Source organism: Microtus oregoni, unplaced genomic scaffold (assembly GCF_018167655.1).
Source record: "Microtus oregoni isolate MIOR12 unplaced genomic scaffold, Mior012 000005F_ref0000423, whole genome shotgun sequence".
NCBI classification, from domain to species: Eukaryota; Metazoa; Chordata; class Mammalia; order Rodentia; family Cricetidae; genus Microtus; species Microtus oregoni.
This window is the reverse complement of record NW_024543064.1, coordinates 44538336-44563653: the sequence shown is the minus strand read 5'-3', so window position 1 is coordinate 44563653 and position 25318 is coordinate 44538336. Positions and strand designations below refer to the sequence as shown.

Here is a 25318-nt window from a genome sequence, read left to right as displayed (position 1 = left end):
CAGGGAACTTGCCAGTAAAGCATAACCAGTTTGGCCACAAGATGGCAAAGGACCTGAACAGATGTTTCTCTCTCTCTCTCTCTCTCTCTCTCTCTCTCTCTCTCTCTCTCCTTCCCTCCCTCCCTCCCCCCTCCCGCCTGTAAGAAGACTTGGATAGCAACAGGTAAAATAAAAGTTCCCAGACCTGAACCAAACACATAAAGAGGTAGGATTGTATACATGCCACAATGTCTGGCATCAAAAAAGCAGATTGTAACGATTATGGGTAAAGGTTTGGAAAAGAAGGAACCCCTCCACATCCACTGCTGGTGGGACTGGGAGTTGATCTACCTATTCTGGAAAACAGTAAGGAGGTTCCTCAAAACCCAAAAGTAGAGCTTTTCTCTAGGTATGTATCCAGGAAATGAGCTGATTACCTCAAGGAGATATCTGACCTTACTTAGGTTCATTGTGGCAATGTCATAATCATAGTCATTGTCATAATAAAATCAGTGCAATGCTTGTGCTGACAGAGGTGTGGTTTAAGAAAAAATGGCATGTGTGGCTTATATAATGGAATACTATTAAGTCTTAAAAAGAAATAAACCCTGCCATTTGTGACAACATGGATGTGCTCAACTGCACTATTCGACATGAAATGAGCCAGGCACAGAAAGACCGACACCACGGTTTCATTTACATGGAAGCTACACAAGACAAAGCCATAAAATCAGAGTAGAATGGTGGTGCCCAGGAGTAAGAAAAATGTGGAGATCGGTGACAAGGGTATTAACCTTTGTTCTAAGTTCTGGAGGTCTTGTTACCACTGGGTGAGGTGAGTAGATTTAATAATAATGTACTATGCACTTGACATTTGCTGGGGGCTAGATCTTCAGTGAGCTTATCAGACATGCGAGAAAAAGTGACTATGTGAGGTAATGAATATGTTAATTATCCTGAGAGTGCTAATCATTTCACAATGTGAACACATGTCAAAACATTGTATTGTGTACCTTAAATACATATACCGACTTGCCAACTACCCAACAATAAAGCTATAAGAAAAGATCTCCAAAACAGAGCCCATGACACACCATACAACATGACAGATATTTGGGAAATTGTAGGAATAAAGGGGATTTAAATAGTGTTTACAAAGGCAATGGAAAGGCTCTGCGTTATTTTCTTTGGGACAGTGGTTATCACTCACTGGATTTATGTCATAGAACCTCAGGTCTTGTTTCCAATCATGGGTCAGTTGTCTAACTGACTCTATGAGTATTTGTCAATCACATAAGCAGGGATGACTCATGCAGTTCAGGAGCTCACCTTTTTGCCTTTTTGGTGCTACTCATGTGACATCTCTGTCCAATGGACTGAGCTCTTAACACAGACTCGATGTACAGAATGGGCCCTGCTGATGTTGGAAGAATCAAGATGAACTGTTTGGGGTGTATTCTGGGAAGAAAAATCAATGTCTACAGGGCGGTTGTCCTTCTGTTTATTTCTCATTTAAGGCTCATTGCAATCTTGTGAGTAAAGTGTTCTCCACCAGCACTGGAGGTCTGAGAATATAGAAGCACAGAGAGGTAGCCAAAGTCCGTGTTATAAACGTTCTGTGAGGAATATTTCAAACCACCTATAATGGAATATGTAATATATATGGCCCCACTAGTCCTATTACTTTGCTGTGTCTCAGAGTAGATGATGAGAGCACATTTATTGATTTTTTTCTTTATGCCATACTTAATACAAATTACACTGGTATTTTCCAAAGAACAGCAGTAAAGAGCCACACCTCATCTTTCAGATGAGCTATTTCTCGACATTTAGTGAAGTGACAAAACGTCCCTTTAAGATTTGGTTCAGTTTAGCCAGGGAGGCCCTGAGGCCCATCGCGGGCAGCTTGTGCCTATAGATCACACTTCCTTCCAGGCTCGAGATAGGAACAGCTGCGGCTTGTTGCCCCCACTGGATTTCATGGGAATCTGCCCAGCTTCCATGATGGACTTTGTCCAACACGGAAGAGAGATAGAGTTTTACATTCTATTACATTGTATTGCTTGGCCGACTCAGTTTTCCAGTTCCCTCTGATGTCGGTAGCCACCATGTCAGGTGAAAACAGGAGGCAGGAGGCAGGTACAGTCAGACCTCAGATATGTGCACTTCAAATGCATGCAAACAGGATGGAAGTTTCAACACTGTCCTTAAAACCTAGAGAACTTGAGAGTTTTGTGTTGTTGTTTTGTTCTGGAATCTGTAGAAAGTCGAACTGATGCTGGACCACCCAAGGTTTGGCATTCTCTAGTCCTTAGAGATGACTAACACTCACCTACACTCCCCACTTTTTCCCAGACAACGTCTAACACTTCTTCCTTTTCACTGTGGTCTGTTCATAGTCCAGGACTTGTCTTTGCAAACAACGAAGGTGAATTGTTTTCTTGACGGCAGTGGAGGTGGTCCCTAGTCAGTCCCAACTTTGCACAGGGTGTAGAACAGCACCTGGTGTCCAACAGCACCTGGTGCCCATCTCCTCCCACTTTCTAGAACAGAACTTCTGTAAAAGTTGGAGAGAATCCGGTGGGGATTCCCTGGTCCCTCCATTAGACAGACAGCCACCCCAGGGGTAGATAGGAACTGTCAAAAATGGAACCTCTCTGCCAAACTGTGGGGCAGAGGGGCACTTGTGATGAGCTCTTCTCGGTGGAGGGTATTCTGCCAATGACCTCAGGAATTTTTTTCCCTGTCTCTATGTAAATTGCTATCTTTTCAGAGGTGCCTGACAGCCAAGTTTGCAGGGCCTCCATTTGTACAGAAGCTGTTATTATGGGATAAGTGTAATGGCTCGTGAATTTTGAGGAGCAAGGGAGGGTCTCCAGATGACTTTGTGCGAACCAGCCACGGACCTATTGACCCCGCCAGCAGTACATTAGACTAAATATTTTTAGCCCATTGACTCTAGAGGTAATAACCCTAAATGCATCATTAAATTTTCATGGGTGAATAACAGAAGCTACCAGAAAAAAATCCCCCCCCCCAAAAAAACAAGCCACCACATTAGCTTTATTATCACCCAGCTGGAGGGCGGGCAGGAGAGTGGCCCCTCAAAAGAAGAGTAAACTTTACAAGCAAGTGTTGCTGTCTCTTCTTTTGCTCTTGGGCACCTGACTCCCAGGGGGCAGCGGGTGATTTTCACACTAGCCCCTCCCACCTGGCATTCAGGCCTCTGGAGACACGCGTGCCACACCGGCATTGACGAGACTGAATCCAATCTCAAGGTGGAAAAATTTCAGACTAATCCAATTATTTTTTGCCACTCGGTGTTTCTGAGACCTTTTGTAAGACAGGACCTGAAGAGCCTTCTTTGGCACAACAGGTTCTAATTTACAGGATGGTCTAGTGCCCTGCATTCTAGGAATGAAGTAGGGAAAACAAGTTAATTGGGGGCCCGCGTGCCCTTGGGGGCACAGGAGGCTGCCTAAAGCTGAGGAAATCCTGACAGGTACAAGCCAACTTTGCCTGGGAAACAGCAATAAAAGGTGGGTTGAAGCCGGCGCGGTGGCTGGGAGAGAGCGCCCCCTTCTGCCAAGGGGCGAGGGGCAAGAAGCTAGCACAGCCTCCGCTTGGCTCTACGCCCCCTCTACTTGTGTGGGGGAGAGGCTCGGCTAAAAGCAGACGCAGGAGAAACGGAGGAGTCCGGGCGGGAGCTGCTGCGGCTGCTGAGGAACAAGGTCCGCTCTCAGCGCCGCCCCCCCACCCCTCCGCGGAGATCCGCAGGGCGGGGACCCCAGGCTCTCGGCTCCGCTCGGTCTCCACTCGCGGGATGGGGGACGAGCGCAGGGGCAGAAGAAGCGCGACCGCAAGCCGCGGCGCCCCCGCTCGCCCGCTCGCTGGCTCTTCCTCTTCGTCGTCGCCGCGGCGGCTCGGCTAAGCTATCATAGTGCGCTCGGGCGGCGCACAGAGCGCCCCGGCGGGAGAGAGAGAGAGCCGGCGAGGTTCGGCGAGGGGCGAGGAACGCGCGGCTGGCCGGGAGCTGGCAGGTGAGCGGCTGGGCTGGCGCGGGGCGGGGGCCACGGGAGGAGGCGGGTCTGAGCACTGCACGGGGGCCGGTCTCCTCCCCTTGCTCTGACGCGCGCCCGTGGCTTCCCGGGGAGGATGGACCCAGCTCCGCGCTCACCCGGGCTTCCCCGGGCTGGAGAGCGCGTTTGAGTGCGGCCGCCCGCAGGGCATGGAGAGCCGCGTCTCGGGCGGCTTCTGCAGCCGAGGAGGATGCTCCGGGGAGCTGAGGTGAGAGGCGCGGCGGGGGGCATGCGGCGGACCCCGAGTTGAGCGCGCGCTGGTGGCCCACGGGGACCCGGCTCCGGCGAGCCCGGGTGGCTCGGCTGGGGCCCGCGAACCCGGGTGTGTAGGAGGGCTTTCGGGGCGCGTCTCTCGGGAGTTTGTCCCGAGGTGCTGTGTACTGGCGACTGCCGCAGTTTTCTCTCGTCTCCCACCACTTGCTGGCGAGGGGAGGCGACCCTGCATCTCCTTCCCGGTCGGTCCCCACTAACATCGCCCTACTTCTGAACACGCGCGACCCTCTCTTTACGCTTGCCTACCCAAGACCCTCGCCTGCTGCCGAAACCCCTGCATCCTCCCTCCCTCGGTCCCGGCTCTGGCAATGCCCAGGCTGTCTTCTAACCACTCTAGGACCTGCGAGTTCTCCCTGAGTCTCCTCCGCGCCTCGCTAGTGGCGCCCGCGGGTCCGACCTCTTTCCCCCGCTCCGCGGAACCCGCGTTCTCACTTCTCTACATCCCGGCAGCAGTGCTGTGCTTCTTTCTCGACCTCTCCGTTAACCGGACCCATCCCAATCAAGCCAGTCCTTTTCGCGGCCACGGGAAGCGCTGGACCGCAGCCTTTCTTTGGGTCCCGCGTCCCGGTGTTCCCCTGTCGTGCTCCCTCCACCATTCGGCCCTCTGGCCCTTGGTCACCCGCCACTCCCCTCGCAGCCGGCCCTCTTCTCCCACAACTCCATACCCCACTGTCTGTCTCCAAGGCAAGAGCAGGATTCTCTTGCTGGGGAAACTTTGATTCCCTGCGGTTAGTCTCCTAAAGGAGACGTACGACCCGGTCTCAGCCGCCAAAGGAACCCGGGGTCAGGAATCTTGATTTGGGGGTGGTTGTGTTGCGGCGCCAGGGAAGGTACTGGGTGAGTCTACAAAGTACATTTCCACACCCTGCTGGTCACTGCCTCCGCTGGCTGCGTCCCACGGAGTATGCTTGTGACCCCTGGTGGGAGGGTGCGTCCTTACTGCACTTTTAAAGGCGCTTTTTCTTTTTCTTTCTTTCTCTCTTTTCTTTTGGGGGTGGTGATAGTGGACCGGCGGGGTGGCTAGAGAAAGCTGCAGGGCAAAGTGGTGCCACTAGGCTGCTACGTGGTCTAGTAGCCGACCCTCCACGCTGGGTTTCGCTAATTATAAACTGGTCCCAACCCCCATCAGCATCACACAAGTCCTCATTGTTGGGGGTCTGCGGGGTGTTTCCGCCTGGGCTGGGAGAGTGAAGGAATGGGGTGGGGGCGGGGAGCCCGAGGCTCTGGGCGACCGTCGGGCGCTGGAGACGTGGAGAGCGCCGCGGCGCGGGCGAGTGCGAGCTCGGTTGTGTGTTTCTGAGGCAGGGTGCGTGCCCGCGTGGGTCGGTGCCTGCGTGTTCGTTTGTATGTCTGCGCACGCCTGTGTTTAGCTGAGAGAGAGAGAGAGAGAGAGAGAGAGAGAGAGAGAGAGAGAGAGAGAGAGAGAGAGAGAGAGAGAGGGAGAGATTGTGGAGGCCGGAGCACCATTCCAGAAGGATGCTACAATGCCTCCCGCTGCCAAACTCTGGCTGAGAGACCATCCTAGCCACTGCTTCTCTCTTCTTCCCTGCTCTCCTCTCGCGGAGCTGGCCCATTAGAAACACTTTCATAATGTTGACGGTTTTGAATAAACGCCTTGGGGGAGGGGGTTCCGCTGACACTTCCGTATGCTTAACATGTTTTCAAGTAATCATATAAATTAAAGGTGGTACATTCAGAACCTCCTAATTATCCAGTTCACGTTTGTACATTCATGTGCCAATTATGGGTCTTCGGGAAATCCATAAAATTATAAACCATTCCCACCCCCTGAATTAACACCCATTGTTTTTTTTTATTATCTCCAAGATGAGCAGTTCTGGATGGAACCCTGAGTTGCGCAGGCAAAAAGATAGAAGTATCATGGGATGAGGGTAGAGGGAGTACAGATGCCCCCTTCCCATCTCCTTCCCTTCCTAGCCTAACAAGGTTTGGTGGCTCTTCTGGAGACTGAAAGGGATCAGAGATTTTCTTGATTTCCCATTGAACAGGGCGACCTAATCAAAGATGTATAAAAGTCAACTTCTAAGCAATCAAATTGTCTGCTGCTGGCCTTGATTGAAACCCTAGCATTCAAATGAAGTATTGAAGAACTCTCAGAAATGGCTTTTGAAGTGCTATTGTTCTTTTCCATACACACAGGCCCTTGGAGAGGTTTAGGAAGTTCAAACTGCAGTGATGTGAAGGGCCAGACTTTGTAACTATTTGACAAGGCAGGATCTGCCGCCTGAGAGAAGAGACCAAAGTGGAAGGGAAAACATGTTACTATAGTCCCAGGAACCAGGGGGCTCTCAAGCGAAGATGGGCTTCTGCTCCTGAACTGAGCAATTAAATCTCCCGAAATCAGACTCAAAAGATGATTTTTAGTTGAGGAGTCTATTTATTTATTTATTATTTTTTGGCTCTTTTCTTAAGGTCTGAATAGGCTTGTCTGAAACATTTAATCATGTTCATTGTATTCAACAATAAAATCTGAATAAAAATTACTTATTGTTGATGGAGCTCATCTCACAGGCTGTTTCCCAGTATGTCTCATTTGCAAGAAACACCATTGTGTGAGGCTGCAGGGGAGAGATTCTATCACTTAGTGTTCATTTTCTCCTCCCCAGAGCCCCAGAGGAAGCCGCTGCTTCTGTCCCCTTTGCCCTCCAAAGTCATTTTTCTTAAGCAGGTGGGTGTTTGGCTTCGTTCGTGATCATGTACCCCAGGCAAAATTGCATTTGGTGGATTTTCAAGGCTTGGAGCCACACTGCAGGCAGATGAAGAATCTATTTGAGGCAGCATTTCATTTTGATAATTCACTCAAGTCAAACATAAAGCAGGGAAGCAGAGCCGATGCCGTTCAGATGGCACTGGAGCAGATAGCGTGCATTAAAGGGTGCTTCTCAGAAACTTTCCCGGTTATTTAGGACTCACTAAATCTTCCCTCAGTCACTAGTCACTGGTGACAAAAGCTGTTCCCTACTTCAGCAATTAAGAGTAAGTCATGTGACTTCTCACAACTTGGATGCCAGCATCTGCAAAACAAGGACTTTCTTTGTGGGCCCTGGATCAGTTTTAAGGGAAAATCCTCTCCTTGAGTATTTTCGCGCATAGTAGGAACTCAAGAGAATGGTGCAGTTTAGTAACAGCATGGAACGTGGGTGAGGAATAGGGGTGTCTTTTGTTTTTGTTACCTCCTGAGCCTAAGAAAGGGCCACTTATCTGTCTCAGCATCTGACGTACCTTACCTTACTCCATCTTTCAACCTCCTTCTTGTTTGTTAGACCGGGCAAGAGCAAATCTGGCCATTGCACTGAGATCGCATAGGCGATAAGGGAGTTTAAACTCATCCACCCATTCTCGCTCCAGATTTTCCCATCTTGCCTGCCTTCAACACATATGGGGCGTGGCTTTCCTACTGGTGGGTCACTGGGCCGATGGTTGTACTGTGAACACTTGCGACCTCGCTAGAGCTTCTAGAAGGTACTGGTTGGTATTGGGCCATCGCTGTCTACTCTGTGGAAATATTTATTAATTAGATCGTTAATCAGCAAGTAATTGATTAGGCGGTTAATTAGCAGGGCGTTATTGCTACTGTCGGTGACTGCTATGGTAAACAAATACTCAGACCTAGAGGTGGGATTACAGGTGGCACCCGTGCGCCAAGCATGGCTGCATCACCTGTTACCAACTTCAGTTGCCCCAGCTCTGCGAGCACTTCTCTGTGCTTTAGTTTTGTTTATTCTAGAACAGTAGTGCGTATTTCATAGCTGTTACGAAGGGTCAGGAGAAAATGCTTCAGACAGTGCCTAGCATGTAATATACACTACCAGTGAAGTAGGAATATTGTCCTTCAAATGAGGTAAAAATCCTCTTGGCAACGGACAAGTCTTCGCTTTGCATGCCAGTGTTACCAACCAGAGGTTTGTTTCGAGATCTCCAGTGAACAGTTTTGTTTCTTAATGTTTTACTGCAAATGTGTCCTTAAGCATTTCAACAGTGTGAAAAGCAACCGTGGAAGTGAATATCGTGCTAAAATAGTCATGCCCCTGACCTCGTCTGTACTTATTCTGGAGAGAATAACTTGGCTTTGATTGAATTCTCCCGGGGTAAGTCAGTTGGCCCAGTTCACTGCTTGGGGCAGGATAGGGGAGGAACAGGCTAAAGATGACACACGAGTTTGCAGGTCACAGCGCTGCTGTGGACCTGAGTCCTTGGACTCTGCACGCAGTGCTCCTTCTACAAGGCCAGATTGCCTTCTGTACCAGGATAGAGAAGTGGTTTGGTAATATAAATAACACTTGGCAGGGGAGCCGCTGTCAGGCTAAGAGCAGGAACCAGCCAGACATTCTGTAAGGAGGAAGGAGTGCGAGTAGGGAATCCACATTCATATCCATGAACGCTAGCACTGGGCGCCATCTATGAAATGCGTGTCAGGATACGAACTTGTGTAAACACGAAGCAAAACGGAGAAACCCATTATGCCAGTTAATCACCTGACATTCCCTGAGGTTGGAGAGCAAATGTTCCGTTTCTTTTTTCTGTGACATCCCCTTTGTATAGTTCTTCCTTTTAGTCCTCAGATACGGGGAGGTTTGGGTTCAGGAATCATAAAACTCCTTTGGCTTCTGTTTCATGAAATATGCAGCATATTCTATTAGAAAGAAATTGCCAGCTTGCTTTTATTATTATTATTTTATTTTATTTGAACCTGACATATATAACCAATCTACAATGCCAGTGGGGGATTCTCATAAAGCGCAAGGAAAACAGAAATAAAATTCTGCTGAATAGAAGAGCTCACAGCTAAAATGATGGAAGTTTCGTGTGTAAAGCTGGGCTGCTTGGGTTAGGTAGGGATAGGATGTAAGCTGGCTGCTCTAGGCAGCTACAGTTGGTGCACAGTTAGCCCCAATCCAGCAGTGCTTGCTGACCATCTGTGGGGAGACTTGGCACAGTCTTACTCTTGCATCTGCTCCAGGCTTCATTCCTGTTTCTCAGTCTCTCTATGGTCAGTCTCCTACTCTCCCAACTGGGTCCTAATCTGTTGATTCACCATCCTTCAATGTATTCCTTTTCTCCTCCCCTATCTCTCTGCCTCTCCTGCTTACACCATCTTTGTTTCAGAAGTCTTTATGTCTGGTTATTTTTAATCTTGTTAGTGTTATAGCTGAAAACAAAGACTGACAAGTTACCGATCTGCTCTGGAGTGCTGTGGTTTGAGTGTCCCCCATGGCTCCATGTACTGAAATTTGGCTGGAATTGTGAGATACTTAGAGGTTGGGAACTTAATCACAAATGTAGGTAGTGCCTGTGGGAAGTGATTAGAATCCAGATCATGCTGGTAGAGATCCCTTGATTCAGTCCTGGTGCCTTTAAAGTGGAAGCATCTCCAGAAGAGGCAAATACTCATGCCTCTCCCATCCTGTGCAATGACATAAACCACTTTGGGAAGCTGGTACCATTAACCTCCAGATCCCAAGACCTTGGACTTACAAAGCCATAAGCTAGAACAAACCTTCATATTGAAACTTACTTAGTCTATAGTAATAGTATTAGCAACAGAAATTCCCGAGTACACTAGGTTTCTGGGCAGAAGATTCTGGTCTTGTGGCGAGGCATCACTATGTCCACTCATGTTAATGGGACACCAGCTATGTCTGGCTCTGTACTGGGCACCATGAATAATACCAGGGTGTGAAGGTGCATCGGGCCACAGAACATTTTCCTAGCTGAGTTCCAGGGAACACTAATGATCCCTAAGTTTATTTCGAGTAAATCAAGAGAAGAAATCTCAGGGTGCAAATAAGCACTATTTGCAAGACAGAGTCCCTGCTCTAGGGTCTTATGGCATTTCCTGATTGGTGAGCCGTCTAGAGGTTCCAGCAGTGAAGAAAACCATGTAACTCATGGAGAATTTCCTTAGCGAATTTTCCATGTATTAGGCAGCTGTAAAGACTGTAACAAAATTCCAGAGATGCAGTCTACTAAAGGGAAAGAGGTTCACTTTGTTTCATGTTATTAGGTTTCAGTCTTTTTGTTTGTTTACTGGTGTTGGGCAAGCAGGTGGTGAAGACCACTGGGTGGAACCAGCTGTGCACTTCATGGTGGATGGGAAGCCAGTAGGAAGAGGAAAAGGGCAGGCTCCCAGTTTCCCCTTCAGCAGCACGTCCCCAAAGACCTAACCTCCCACAATCATCACAGGCTGCCCATCCAGTCTCTCACATGTGTGCATCTGTGGAATGTTTACACCCAACCTCTTAACACCAACTCTGGTGTCAAGAGGTACCTTTCAGTTACTGATGAGGTTGAAGAGGGGAAATGTTTGTTGGAAAATATTAAGATTTTAATATTTTTCGGCCTGAAAGTAACAGTGTGATTGGTATATCAGCTACTTTCTCATCACCGTGTTAACATGTAGTAAGGAGGGTGCTAGTTTGTTCCTGGCTGCTTAGCCCTGAAATAATCACATAGAAACTGTATTAATTAAATCACTGCTTGGCCCATTAGCCCTAGCTTCTTTTTTTTTAAACTTTTTTCCCGATTAATTATGCAAGCAGACGTCACTCACACAGCATATAGACTCAGACAGCACAGAGACATTCATACACAGTCACACACACAGCACAGACACATTCACATTCACACAGTACAGACTTACCTGGGACTCGAACCGGGAACCTCGGGCACTGCAGGCTGCACTCCAATCCTCTCAGCCAGCTCTCCAACAGTTTAGCTCTAGCTTCTTATTGCCTAACTCTTACATATTATTTTAACCCATTTCTATCAATCTGTGTATCGCCACATAGCTGTGGCTTACCTGGTAAAGTTCCCAGTGTCTGTCTCTGGTGGCTCCATGGCTTCTTCCTGTCTCTACCTTTTTCCTCCCAGCATTCAGTTTAGTTTTCTTGACCTACCTAAGTTCTGCCCTGCTATAGGTCCAAAGCAATTTCTTTATTCATTAATGATAATCACAGCATACAGAGGGGAATCCCACATCACTAAAACACCTGGACAAAAGCAACATAAGGAAGAAGAATTAATTTCAGCTTTCAGTTCCAAGTAGATAGAGTCAATCCTCAAGGAGAGAGCATGGCTACTGACAGGAAAAGCATGGTGCCAGGGTGGGAGACTCACTGGTCATCTGTACTCAAGGAAGCAGAGAATGAATAAGAGCTATGACCAAGGCATAAAGCCCAAAGACCCAGTAGTCCCCAGCACCCACTTTCTTTCCAGCAGTGCATAGCCTCTAAAAGACTCTGCGACCTTCCAAACTAGTGCTACCCACTGAGAACCCAGGGTTCAAACCCAGGGGTCTAAGGAAGACATTCAAACCACTACAGTAGGAGAGACCTATGAAAAGTTTAAATAAAGGTGTATTTTTTTTTCTTGAAACCCGAGGTTTCAAGTGATACCACCTATCACTCTGCTAATGAAAATCAACCCTACAAACACAAGTGAAGACCCTTGGTCACTGTCTCTGATCTGAGCATCTCTCATCCTGCTAGATGCAATGACCATTCTAAATTTGATCGTCATAATACCAAATGATCTTTTAATATGGTCTTCAGGGAAAAAAGACCCTAAAACATCCCTGTGAATTCCCATTCAGTGTCTAGATAGCTCTTAGGTAATGAAGAGAAAAGAGGCTTTGTCCAGTAAGTGTCCTGGAAAAAATTACATTTGCTAGTAGTAAAGAAGCATGGTTTCTACTTTTAACTCTAGTGTTTGGAATATGGTTGATGCTTAATAAATTCCTGCGGTATTGATGTTAGTATGTGTAGTCCCATGTGACACATTATGTTGGCAGAGGTAAAAAGACTAAATTTTCCCCCCTGCCTCAACTAGACAATACTGAAACACCTTTTCAGGAATCCTAAGCTTTTGTTTTACCCCTTTGCTTTTGCAACATGGGTTTGGGAGAGAAAGACAACAGTCATCTAATGAGAGGTATCTGCCTGTGCTACTGACATCTTGTAGGATCAGAGTAAGAGCTGTCTGTTCAGTCAGCTCCAGTGAACAGTGATTAGAGAGGGGCCATCCACTTCCACTCAGGGAAAATTCCAGATGCTTCCAGTAGGAAAGGAAAGTTATGCATCACCATGCTAATTAATTACTCACCCTGACACTAACTACTCAGAAGGTTTATGCGGGTTCTATCCCTGAAGTCCTCAAGAAATAACTCCCGGTAGCAGAGTCCTGTAGTTAGCTACTCTAACGACAATAGTAGTATCTGTCTTGGCATATGGAAGGGGCGTTCTCCTGCATAAGTGCATCTGATCTATGGAATACTAAGTGATGCTTTTCCTTCTAATTATCCTCACTTATATTCATGTTGTTGCATACATATATAATCAGCATGGATCATGAACCGCAAAGTACTGGTGAAGGCGACATGGTGGCAGAATGAAGGCCCCTTTAGGCTTTATACTGGGGTTGTTTTTGATACCAAATCATGGCTTTTGGGGAGGCAGCTCATTAGCTTCTTCCTTGGGCCCGAAAATTGATTGTGCAAACAGTCCACCCCTAGGGTTTCCCGACTGTGTTTTTGGTGGTAAAGACATTTTTTGAGGCTGATCATTACATCCTAGCAGATAGCAGCAGATAGGAGAACAAGAATGAACTCTGTGCTGTGAATGAGGATGAATATAACAGAGAGTGCACAGGGTCAATGGAGAGAGGATTCTGTATAGTTATCCCCTGGGCTGATTGGTGACTACTGGTACCTATATGCAGTGTCACAATGACACACAGTGGTGCTTGTGTTGAATTGTGGGTCTCCTTATTCTGAGCAGCTTGGTATACCTTGGTATGCCTGCTCACGGGAGTCTAATCACAAACCATCACCATTCCAAGGCACTCAGGTTTAAAGCAGAAACGCACACAGGTAATCCAGTTGGGGATAAAGTCCAGGATGGGCTAACCATATGCTCAGTACAGGTTCTGGTCTACGTTGTTGGAGTGTGATCCCAATGAATGAAAAAGGTCACTGTAATTTACTTCTTTGGGAAGCGGAATAGATTTATAGACCACGAAGAAGTTGGGTTCGTGCCCATCTTCGGCCTTCTAACTTCTTAATTTTAATGTAGCTGAATTTATCAATCTTTCACAGTTGGCACTTTTTATGTCCTGTTTGAGAAAGACTTTTTTTCAAATCCTGATGTCATAAAGATACTCTCCTTCATTGTCTTCTATAAGCTTTATTATTTTACTGTACCTATGTAGGCTCTGTTACTCATATTCGATGTATGGTGTTGTGAGACAGGAATTTGAGCTAGTTTTTATTTAATATTAAAAAAATCACTTTTGACATATAGGTCCAGTTTCTAGAATCCCTTCTCCATTCTTTTTTCTTAAACCAACACTTACTATTGTAGCCTTATAAGCTTTTATATTTAACAATACAAATCCCCCACATCGTTCTCTCCAGAAGGGTCCCAGCTTTCCCCTTTCATCCATATTTTAAGATTTCAGAAAAATATTCTTGAGATTTGATTTACATAACCTTAAATTTATGGACCAAGGGTGACAACATTATGATACTGAATCTTTGAATCTATAAATATAACAACTGCATTAACTTAGTTATTTAATGTCTTTCAGGGCAGTTGATAGTTTTCTCCAGAAGGGATGCACTCTCTTGTTAGATTTACTCTTCTCTCTTTATATTGTTTAGCTGCTAGCGTAAACATTATCTTTAAAAGTTGCATTTCCCAGCTATGTGGTTGCTTTTTTTTTTTTTTATCATACACCACTTTATCTGAACCAGGAGAGGGTAAAGACCTGTGTTTAGTGCTGGGTTTACTATGTTTAGGGTGGTTTAGATACTTGCTTTAGATACCAGAACAGCCTTAAGGTAAGTGCAGTGGCTCATTGTCCTTCTCAGCAGACTTACGGCACCAAGGCCATTAAAGATGTGGCTGGTGCCAGAGGTCTGATGGGAATTCTGAGGGATGGCAGGCTAAGGGGGTGATCATTGCACTGCACTTGCTCATTTTGCTCATGTTGAAGTGATGAAAACTATCCCTTGGTTTCCCGAGTTTGTGAGATGAAGTGTGAGGTAGGATGCCATTTCCTTCTGGTGAGACGCTCTTTGTCAGCCTCCTGCGACAGCGCAAAGCATCTAGAAGGAATTTGTTTACAGGAGAAGAAGGTCTTTTTGGCTTCTCATTTCAGCACTGCTGGTCTGTGGTCACAGTGGCCTTGCAGAAAGCTCACAGTCAAGCAAAGCCGCTCACCTTCTAGCAGCCGGAAATCAGAGCAAGCAAGACGAAGAACAAAAAGCAGAAGGTAGTGATGTACAGCCTTCAAAGGCCGGTCTCCTGTGTTTCTTTACTTGGGGTTGTGGCAAAACACCTGGTGAAGGCCTTGCAAAGAAGGACAGTTTGTGTTGGCTCACAGTTTGAGGGTACAGTCTGCCCCGGCAGGGCAGTTATCCTCTAGGAATAGGAGGCCACTGGTCATGTTGTATCTGTGCTCAGGAAACAGGGAGAGGTGGTGAGTTCTGCTCTTCAGTTGGCTCCCCCACCCCTTTTATTCAGTCTAGACCCCAGCCAATGGCATGGTGCTGCCTTCTTTCTGAATGGGCTGGTCTCCCTCCTCAGTTAAACCTCTCTAGAGATGCCTCTAGGACACACCCAGAGTCTCATCTTCTAAGTGACTGTCTGTCCATTCACGTTGACAATGGAGGTTAATCTTTACACTCAGTGTGGCTCCCTAAGCTCAGTCCACTCAACTACAGATTTCTCAGTAGTCTTTGACTAGGTTAACACCCTTATGATCTACTCCTTTCTCGGGGTCCCGCCACATTGCTGCTTTGGAGATGAAGCCTTTAATGCGCAAGCGTTTGGGAAACACTTTATACCTAAGCCATGCAGATGCCCAGGCTGGCGTGAGTGTTGGGAGCTGGGGCCAGTGAGCCAGACTGGCTGTGCTACAGCGCCGCATTTCAGCAGATGGTGGTGGGGATTTCCTGCCTCCTCCAGGGGTAAGTTCTGGCCCACAGCCCCAGTTTTTAGCTTCTTAGATGACTGGATTTCAGTCAGTCCAGCTTTTAAATGAAGAACTTCAGGTCTGGGGAGTTGAAAATAGATGTTGAGTCATTGGGTTGAACCGGGCTAGAGACCCAGGTCTCCCTGTACCCAGCTCAGCGCTCCTGCCATCTCTGCCTGTTGATTTAAGGATTTCAAGTGCAGTATGATGGCAACAGAGTGACATGCTGTTGTGAGCCGCGATTATAGGTGGAAATTGTTACATGGTATCTGAAGAAGGGGCTAATGGGAGAACTGAGTGTGGTCCCCATACAGGGGACTATCTGTCAATCTCCCCTCTTCTTCTCTCATCTCCACTGCCTTCCCCTGTGCTGACTCTTTCCTTACTTGTCCTTCCTCCTTTGTAAATTTATTTTTATTTTGTTTTCCCCCTTTTAATAACATTTTTTTAAATTTTAGGTCAGGTGTTCATTCTTTTCCATAACTACCTCTTAAAACATCTGTATTCGTAAAAGTCCAACCCCCTCCTTTTTCCTTGCCCCTCCCCCCATGTCTTATTATCAGCTGTTTCTTTGTGTCTCTGGAATGAAAATAGTAGGTACAGTATTAGGTTAGGGTGAAATGGAGGAGTCTGTCACATATAAAACAAGGTTAAAGGAAAGAAAAGGTGACCCCATGGTTAACCCAATAGATCGCTCTGTATAAAGTCTGTGGTGTTCACATGAGTGAGGCCATTCTGTGCATACTGACTGCCCTGCGTGTCTCCATGGAGAATGAGGTCCTGGTTTGTTTATGTTGTCATCAAACAGTGTGACTGGAGGAAGAGGGGCTGTGAGGAGGGTATGGGGGACTGAACCCCATTGATCCTTTTCGATAATTCAAGGTCAAACAACTAAGGCTTAGTCTCCTCTTGGCACCCATTTACCGTGTTACTTCCAAGGTGTATTTCTTTTTCTCAGGCTGAGTGTGGGACTCTTATTTCAAGATGACTTCACTTGCCTCTCCCAAATTTGTTAGTCTAGATTCCTCTAAAGATCAAGAGTCTCCTTGCTTGGCGAAGAAGTTCACCATTAGTTCTCGCTGGTTTGAAATAAAGCAGAATTTTTTTTTTTTTTTTTTTTTTTGAGTAAAGGCAAAACTATCCTGTAGTAGACTAATTAGAGTCTGTAAAAACACAATAAAAACTTTCCGTAATCATTTCCTTTGGGGGCAAGGCTTTAGTGCTTGGTTTCCTAATGGTGCTTTGTCGTTCTCTTCCTCAGTACTTTGCTGTCTTCCCTCTTTCTTTCCTCTCTTCCATCCTACTCATTCAATGCAAATATTAGCGTGTGTGACGCTCAGAGGGCAAGTTACAACAGTTGGTTCCTTCCATCCCTCTTCCTTATTAAGGCAAGGCCTCTCTTGCTTCAGCTGCACTGCATGCCCCTGTCCTGCACGCTCCAGTCCTGTGCACCAGAGTCCTGCGCACCAGAGTCCTGCGTGCCCCAGGCCTGTATACCCCAGGCAAGCTGGCCCAGAGCTTTCACATGCTTCTCTCATTATTACCTCTCACCTTGCATAGGAGCATTAGAATTACAGGTGTGCACCCCACATCTGGACTTTTTGTTTGGGTCCCATGGCTTGAAGTCCGGTGGTCAGGCTTGCAGAGGTAGCTCTTTTACACTCGGAGCCATCTTCCTGCCCCTCTTCTCCCGCATTTTATTGAGCCAAAGGAACGTCATCAAATCACTAGCACCCGCCAAAGGCTTTGTCCCCTGAATATTTTGGGTGTGATTTTGCATGGCTAACAGAATGTGGCTCGCTCCCTATATGTCTGTCAGTCATTCTGGTGGGGTGGGAGGCACTGGGGGATAGTCAAGAGGAGACTAGCTTCTTATCAGATCTCGTAGTCACATGTAAATATTTTATATGCATGATTGTTGGCTTAGCAGATTTTCTATAGCCACTTGAAAGTCAAAGTGTGAAACTCTTTCAGGCACTCTGCATCAGCATCAGCATCTCTGGGTGAGAGCATTTCTCTGTGTTATCCTTGAGCACACTCCAAACAGCAGAGATTTCCCTCACCCCTACAACAGTGGCTCCCAAGCAGAATTTAATTATTCTAATCACTCCCTGTTGGTGACAGTCTCATTGGGACAGCCACACCAGGTAGCTTAACAGGGAATGTTCTAATGCAGGAAGCATGTCACCAAGGTGTTAGAAGAGCTAAAAGCATTAAACAGAAGGAAGGGGCAAAGGTGAACAAGAGCAGGAAGTCAGCCAGCCTGGGCCTGCGCATACCAGGGACTGTGTGGCATCTCTGAGGTGGGAGGAGCTCTGGAGAAGCTGAAGGGACTGTGGGTCCAGAAGGGCAAAAGCATTGGAAGACAGCCAGAGTAAAGCAGGCTGTTAGATGGGAGTGGGTAACACGCAGGGGTTGTGTGGTATCCCTGAAGGATTTGTCCACTCTGGAGATGTTTCCCTGAGACAGACTAAAATGGGGAAGCATGCTAGCTTCTCTTCCCTCCTCCTGTCCCCTGCTACCCTTTCCAGTGGTATCAATCCATAGTGGAGCCTGAGAAATGCAGTGAGCCTGACTTCCTTCAATACCCAACAGATAGAAAAAGGCATTAGGAGAACCAGGAATGGATCCAGTAGAAGCAGGCAAAGGGTTTGTTCGTATGCTAGGGAAACACAATTGTGATGCTTAACCCAACAGTTTGAGATCACGGAGTGTGTGTACTTCCTCAGACTCCATGGTATAGGTTGATCAAAATGTTTATGTGGCACATGACTCTGTCTCCTGCAGAAATGCTTGTTGATAATGCGGAGTTGCAGAAAATCAACAGAAGGAAACACCTGGATTGATTAACTCCTCATTTCTCCCCTTGCATGCTCTTTCTAGAGCTGCCTGTCCTTATGCCAAAAATGGCCCTGACTATGCTCCCAGTGAACCTTCTTGCCATAGGGCTCTTTGAGTACTATTGTCCTCGTGAGTATAGCGGCTGCTAGGGCACATGGGTCTCTTGTAATTCCAGAACCTGAGAACCTCTAAAGGCACAACATTGTGGAAACTCATTTAGTGTAAGAGCTAGGCTGACACAAGTCAACGTGTAGTCTCTCTGTGATACTGGGCATGCATTTTGCTTTGGAAGCAGTGAGGAATTTATTTGATTACAGGATGTCACCACGAATCTGGGTAAGGATATTACAAACAAAAGGTAAGAGGTTATGGTGGTTTGAAAGAAAATGCCCCCCCATAATGTGACATTATTAGAAGGTGTGGCTTTGTTGGATTAGGTATGGCCTTGTTGGAGGAAGTGGGTCACTGTGGAGATGGGCTTTGAGGTCTCCTATGTTCAAGCTACTCCCAGTGTCATAGACCACTTCCTGTTGCCTGCAAGTCAAAACATAAGGTGCTTGGCTACTTCTCCAGCACCATGTCTGCCTGCACACTACTATACTTCCAGCCTCCATGCTCCCAGCTATGATGATAATAGACTTAACCTCTGAATTGTAAGCGAGCCACCACCATTAAATATTTTCCTAAAGAATTGCGGTGGTTACGGTATCTCTTCCCGACAATAGAAACCCTAACAGAGACAGACGTGTAGTATGCACAGATTTTCTAACATAAGATTTACCTGTAGAACCCATTACATAGCAAAGAATTGGATAAGGTTTGTGAACTGTGTCTCACAATGATGGTGAAGGAATGAATGGAACTCTAGGGCAGGGGTGTGTGGCTATAGCACAGTGGTTGAGCAGGACCCTCTAAAATCATGGACTGTCAGAGCTAAATGGGCTTCTGTAGTCCATCAGAACAGCCCACCCATTCTGTAGGTGAGGAGACCACTTACGGAGGAGTCTGGTACACATGTTGTAAGCTTGGGTTCCTTGTGGAACTCAAACCATTGACTTTCCATTTGCGGTGGACGAATGTCCTGTTAAATCTGATTCTTTGGTTATATACATTTGGACATTTAAGTTTTGGATGGAATGAAGGAAAATCTCAGATAACTAGGTATTCCAAATTCTAGCTGCAGGAACCTGACATTTGTGTGGTATTTCACATATCTACATGTTCTCTCTCTCTCTCTCTCTCTCTCTCTCTCTCTCTCTCTCTCTCACACACACACACACACACACACACACACACACACTGTCCCTCCCTCCCTTCCCCCCTCACTTTTCAAGTCTTTTCATTTAGGCTTCAAGAATAGCTCTGCCTGTGGACAGGGTGAGTTGTAAAGCCACTACAGTCTCATTTTGCAGGTGGTCAGCCTGAGATTTGACCAATAATTGGTTCTGTGACCATGGGCAAACCTTTACCTTTCCATGTCTTAGTCAACAGTGATTGTTACAGCAGTTGTTTGTTTGAGACAGGGTCTCATGCAACTCAGGCTGGCCTTGAATTCGATCTATAGCTGAGGATGACCTTGAACTTCTGTTTCTTCTGCCTTGACCTACCAAGTGCTGGGACTACAGGTGTCCATTGTTTTGTCTGGCTTCAGGTTGGACCCAGGGCTTCACATGCATTGACTAGGCGACATTATACCATCTGAGCTTCATCATTAGAGCTAGGGTTTATTTTGTAAGTCAAAACGAATAACCCCCTTAGTACAATTAGATTTGTGCCTGGTGCACACTGTACTAGGCACGATGACTCCTTGTCTGTTCCTTATCTTCCGCCTTACCAGAAATCCAGAGTCAGTCATAGGCAGTAGCACAGCTCCTCCCTTGAAAAGGAGCCTCTTCAGCATCCAAGTACTCAGTGGCAGAGGGATGACAGACCTCTATGCCTCTGTAGCAGTTTGTAAAGATGATGTTGAAGAGGAGGGGGCTTGACTTCATGCCATAATGGTCTACATTTTTCTATCCAAAGAACCCGGTCATGGTCTGTTGTGACCTCGGTGGCCTTTGTTGTTCTCACACAGTAGGAGGCAGTTGGATCTTTATTTACTCCAAATCCCACCGGCGAGAGGGAACAACTGCCACCCCAAACACAGTTTGCTGGGGAGAACAGTGACATTTGTTGTCAGCCCACGTGAGACTTCGCAGGCTGTAATTCATGTTGGAGATGAATAAGAAAAGGTTTTCTCTTTCTATTTTGAAAGATTCATAAAGCCATATTCTTAGGGAAAGTTTATTAATCCATAACTTACAGAAAGCTCCAGAGGAAGGAGGTATGAGAGATGTTGTGTAGGTAAAGACATCAAGCATGTCATGGCCAGAATGGAATTCTGCGTATATTGTTCAGCAAGCCGTCTTCTGAGCATATAGCAGGTACTAAGATCATGATAACTGTTACCTGAACAAGTCGTTATTTCATTTTATATTTAAAGTGAAAGGATACAAAAAAAGTGAAACATGCAGAATAATGATCGTGGGTGGGATCCCAATCCTCTCCCTCCCCTAGGCTGCTCTTCTGCTCTGTCCACGGAAAGGCATGCATCTGTTGCCTGCTCTGAGCTGTGCCTGCTGGGTCTCCAGGATAGGTCAAATGGAGATGGCTGCACTTGGCAGTAGGAGAGGTGATGATGAGGGGGAGAGACATGGCTACTTCATTGACTATTGTAAGAAGCAAAGATTTATAGGAAAGGAGTCTCTGCTTCATCATGCCATCTGTTTATTCAGTATTTATTGAGTTGGTGCACAGGCATGTGCACATTAATGTGCTCTGTGCACATGACCACACGAAAAAGACACAAGCTCTCTAGCAACAAATGGTGAAGTGGAAATAAATAAGCTGGTGGCCAAGTACTACGCAAACACCAGGGGATGGACTTTGCTAGAGTATGGAGTGTTCAGCCTCTCGATGAACTGTTTTGAGAGTGAGTTGTTAGTGCTGGGCTCCAGGCTTTTCTGATATGTGTGAGAGGCTGTACTGACCCTCTCAGTGCATACGGTCTACTGTAGAAGACAAGGCTTTCTGGGACAGAGGGTCGTTATGATCATGGAATGCGCCGTTTTGTATGGAGAATGCCAGAGGGATTTGGAACAAGTGGATCATTGGTGTGCATATGGAGCAGGGATGCAGGAATCGGGGAAGGTGAGGCGGAAAGGTCAGCAGAGCCAATAGTGGTCTCGAAGTCTTAGAGGTGTGATTTTGCATTTCCAGGTTTTCCTCTGGCCACAAGAGAAATAACAGACTGTGGAGACATAGTGCTGTGTTAATTTGGGTGCAATGAAGCTGTGAGCATCAAGTGTGGTGTATATTAGCTGTCTTATAAATACCTTCCGTTGTAAGAACTGCAAACTCGGGGGCCCACAAGGATGGGCCTTCTTGAGTAAAATAGACAAAGTAGATCAGAGGAGCCACTGTCCAGCTCAGGCGGTGGCTGCTGTAGTGGAATGCTGGGCTGAGGCATGCTGAAGTAGAAAGTGTGTGTGTGTGTGTGTGTGTTCTGTCCCGACTGAAGATCAGCCACTAAATGAAATAAACAGAAATATGTTGCAGGTTGTTTTTTTTAGCTTATGCAGCACCTACTGCATAATTTTGGCCTCTTCTTCATAAGTAGTAGGTTGTGACTATATATAAATTTACAAGCAGAAATTCAATCAATATACCAAAGGGGGAAAACTGGACCGTTTCTTAGTAAATGGCAAAATTTTTGCAAGATCATTGAAATTGGTGGAAATTGGCCCTTGTTTACCTTTGTTTCCTCAGTCACCTTGTTTATCTTTGGTGATTAAGCTTTGCTGATACACGGTAAACGCTCGAGCAGAGCCCTCGGCCACAGTGATGCTGGGCTGCTCTTTGCTGTTGGCTCAGCAGCCCTGAAGTCTGCACTGGCCTCTGCGGCAGCCACCATAATTAAGCCCCTTACATTCGGCTCTCAAGCCACATCCTTGCAGTGTGTCAAATGAGTAGTCTTAGGGACTTAAAGACAGTGTTGCCTGGCTTCCTCATCGAGGCCTGAGACTCCTAGCCACTGAAATATGCACATTTTACTCCAGATTGGAGAATGCCAGCAACTTAGTAGTTACTGTGGAATTGAGTGAATATCATAAATATTTATTTATCTTTTTCATAGCTGGCATAAAAATGTTAGGGTATAAAAAAAAGTTGTTCGGTATAAAAACAACAGGAAATTCATTGGCTATACATCTCCTGAATGCGCGTGTCTCTTCAGGTTTTCATTAGCGTCTAGCAATATACTTGGAGAAATTAGATTTGAAGCGAAGCTCTGGCAGAATATGAAAGAGCCCCAGTGCCACAATTAACCCGTTTTAAGCAAGGATCCAAGCACACAACAGCCTGCTGTTAACTGTGTAGAGGCTCAACCAAGTTGAATCTGTTCTCTTTTTACAACTCTTATAGATAAACTAGTACATTTTAATTGAATTTGGAGGGTGCAAAGGAGCATGGGTCTGGGAAAGGAACTTACACCGTTTCTATCCAGAGACAGCCTGTGGGCCTCTTTTGAGCTTTGAAAGTGCAGATACGACGGGGCTAGATTGGCATCAGGACAAGTTTCAGGTTACTTGATTTTTCCCAGTTCTATTTCTCTCAACTGTGAAAGACAAAGTTAATATCTATTCATCTGGTATTTTATATTTTGTTTTGTTTTGTTTGGGGGGGGGTTGATTTTAAGAGATTTCTTTTTCTTTTAGGCTTTTTAGTGTAGTTGATAGGCTAAAAGAAACCCAAAACAGGATGATGCCCTTCCACAGTGACTCAAAGCAAGCAAGCCGAGTAAAAAATACAGAATTACCAGCTGAAGCCAATTAACACTTTGAAGGAGCTAGCATGCATTGTGTGCTGTGGCACTGACAAGAATACCCACTGTGACCATGTTCTAAATGATCCCAGCATTCATGATTACTCTGCTGCTCCTTGCTACTATTTCCCTCTCCTTCTCATGGCAAAAAGGCACCATCCAAAGGGAGGGCCATGTGGGTCAACCCCATTGTAGCCCAGATTTTAGGCAAAAAAACATCCATAGGAGTACATGGAATAGAGTGTCATTTAGATCAGTTCAGTTGTTGGCTGATTGATTGGCTGTTTTGATTGGCTGATGGATAAATTGCTTGGCTGATTGGTTGATTTATTTGATCCAGGTCATCTGTGTATTGAGGCAGCATTAAAAGAAACAGAACTGATAGAACACACACACACACACACACACATGCACACACGCAAATATGCATGATATTTATTAGAGTGGCTTACAGGTTGTGGTCGGACTATCTCACAATGGCTGTCTCCTGATAGAAAATTCAAGAATCTAATAGTTGCTTGGTCTGCGAGGCTGGATATCTCAGCTGCTATATGCTGACTACACACTGGAATCCTGAAGAAGTAGGCTGTAACACCAGTGAACAAACGAACTGCTAACCATCAAGAGTGAGAGCAAGCATCAAAAGGGAAGTGCTTCCTTCTTCCATAGCCTTTGTATAGGCTGCCACCAGGATTTGTGACTCAGATTCACGATGGTCTTCCCACCTCAAATTATTTAATCAAGAAAAAGTCTACAGGTGTAATCATCAGCTTGAGTTTTACTTATTTCCAGGTGTTGTCAAGTTGGCAACCAAATACTAAGAATAGTTATTACAGTTTGGTTCTTTGATTTTATTGGTTGACCACATTGATCGTTTAATTGGTAGATCTGATTGGTATTCTTTTTATTGTTAAATGGCTGGTAGAGTTCAGGAGTGAGTCTCATGAGTCCCTGGTTCCAGGCCTTTTTGTTTCTGTTTTTTGAGGGGTCTGGAAGACTCTTTCAATCTCATTATTTGGTGTGGGTTTCTTCAAGTGTTTATATCCTTTTGGCTTAATTTTGGAGGGTGATATTATGTCTAGAAATTTATTTGTTTCCTCTAAGTTTTCCTGTTTATTGGACTATAGTTTTCAAAGAATTTTCTAATGATATCCTGAGCTCTATTAGTCCCTTATTTCATTTATAATTTTATTACTTTTGGGTTTGCTTGTCTTTGGTTCGCTTGGCCAAGGCTTTATCTTTTCAAAGAACTCATCACTTATGGATTGTCTTCATTGTTCTTTTGCTGTCCATTTCAGCGATTTCTGCTCTGCTCTTGAGCATTTCTTTTCATCTGCTAGTTTCAGGGTCGGGCGGTTTGTTTCCTTGTATTTCCAAGATCTTGACATGCATCTTTAGAAGTCTATTTGTTGTTGTTTTTGTTTCACTTTTATAGGCACGCAGAGTTATGAGCTTCCCTCTTAGAACTGCCTTTACTAGATCCCAAAAGTTCTAGAAAGTTGTATTTTTTTTTTAGTTTTGCTTGATTTCCTCCCTGATTTGTTCAATGTCATTCAAGAGCGTACTGTTGAATCTTGTGTGCCTCTGTGTGTGTTAAGTTACTGCAGTTTCTCTTGTGATTGACTTCTAGTTTTACCCTATTTTGATTTTGATAAAATCTAGTAAATTATTTCAATTCTACTTTGTTAAGACCTGATGTGTAAGACAGCTTGTGGTCTTTTTGGCAAGAGCTCCATCCATGGGCTGCTGAGCAGAACACATATCCATCAGCTGTGGGATGGAATAGCCTGTTTGTGTCTGTGTAGTCCGTCTGATGTAGGACATAGGGTACCTCTGAAGTGTCTTTGTTGCAGTTTTGTTTGATGATCTTTTCATTCATGAGAACTGGCCATTAATGGGCCCATTATCTAAACCTATCAATTTCCCCATGTCCAGTAGTGCTTGCTTTATGAGATTTGGTATGCCAAGAATTTGATGCCTGTGTATTTATAATCATAATATTCATGATAGAGTATATACCCTTTACTAATATATAGTGCCTCTATTTTCCTGGACTATCTTTGAAGTGTGCTTTGTTAGCTATAAGAATGGCCACTCCTCCCTGCTTCCTGCTTCCATTTGTGTGGTACGTAGAGTAACTCTTCTTATGTCCAATCTGTTGAGTCTTTGTCAATAAGCCATGTCTCTTGCAGGCAGCCATGGTGGGATCTTACTTTTCCATTTAGTCAAATAGTTTGTATCTTTTGATTGGACAGTTAAGACCTAACATTTAGCATTCTTGTTGAGATATTTG

At 45.6% G+C, this 25318-nt stretch overlaps 1 protein-coding gene across 5 annotated transcripts in view; it reads left to right on the top strand.

Moving 5' to 3' along the window:
- Positions 1–25318, top strand: part of Dab1 (DAB adaptor protein 1) — a 1107419-nt gene that overhangs the window by 731729 nt on the left and 350372 nt on the right. For 2 of the 5 annotated variants that reach the window (XM_041652239.1, XM_041652235.1), the window contains exon 1: positions 4100–4266. The exons of 2 other annotated variants lie outside the window; for them this stretch is intronic. The gene's annotated coding sequence lies outside the window, so the exon portion shown is untranslated. Of the gene's footprint in view, positions 1–3668; positions 4020–4099; positions 4267–25318 lie in introns of those variants that run through there. One more of the 5 variants, XM_041652237.1, reaches the window with a different exon arrangement.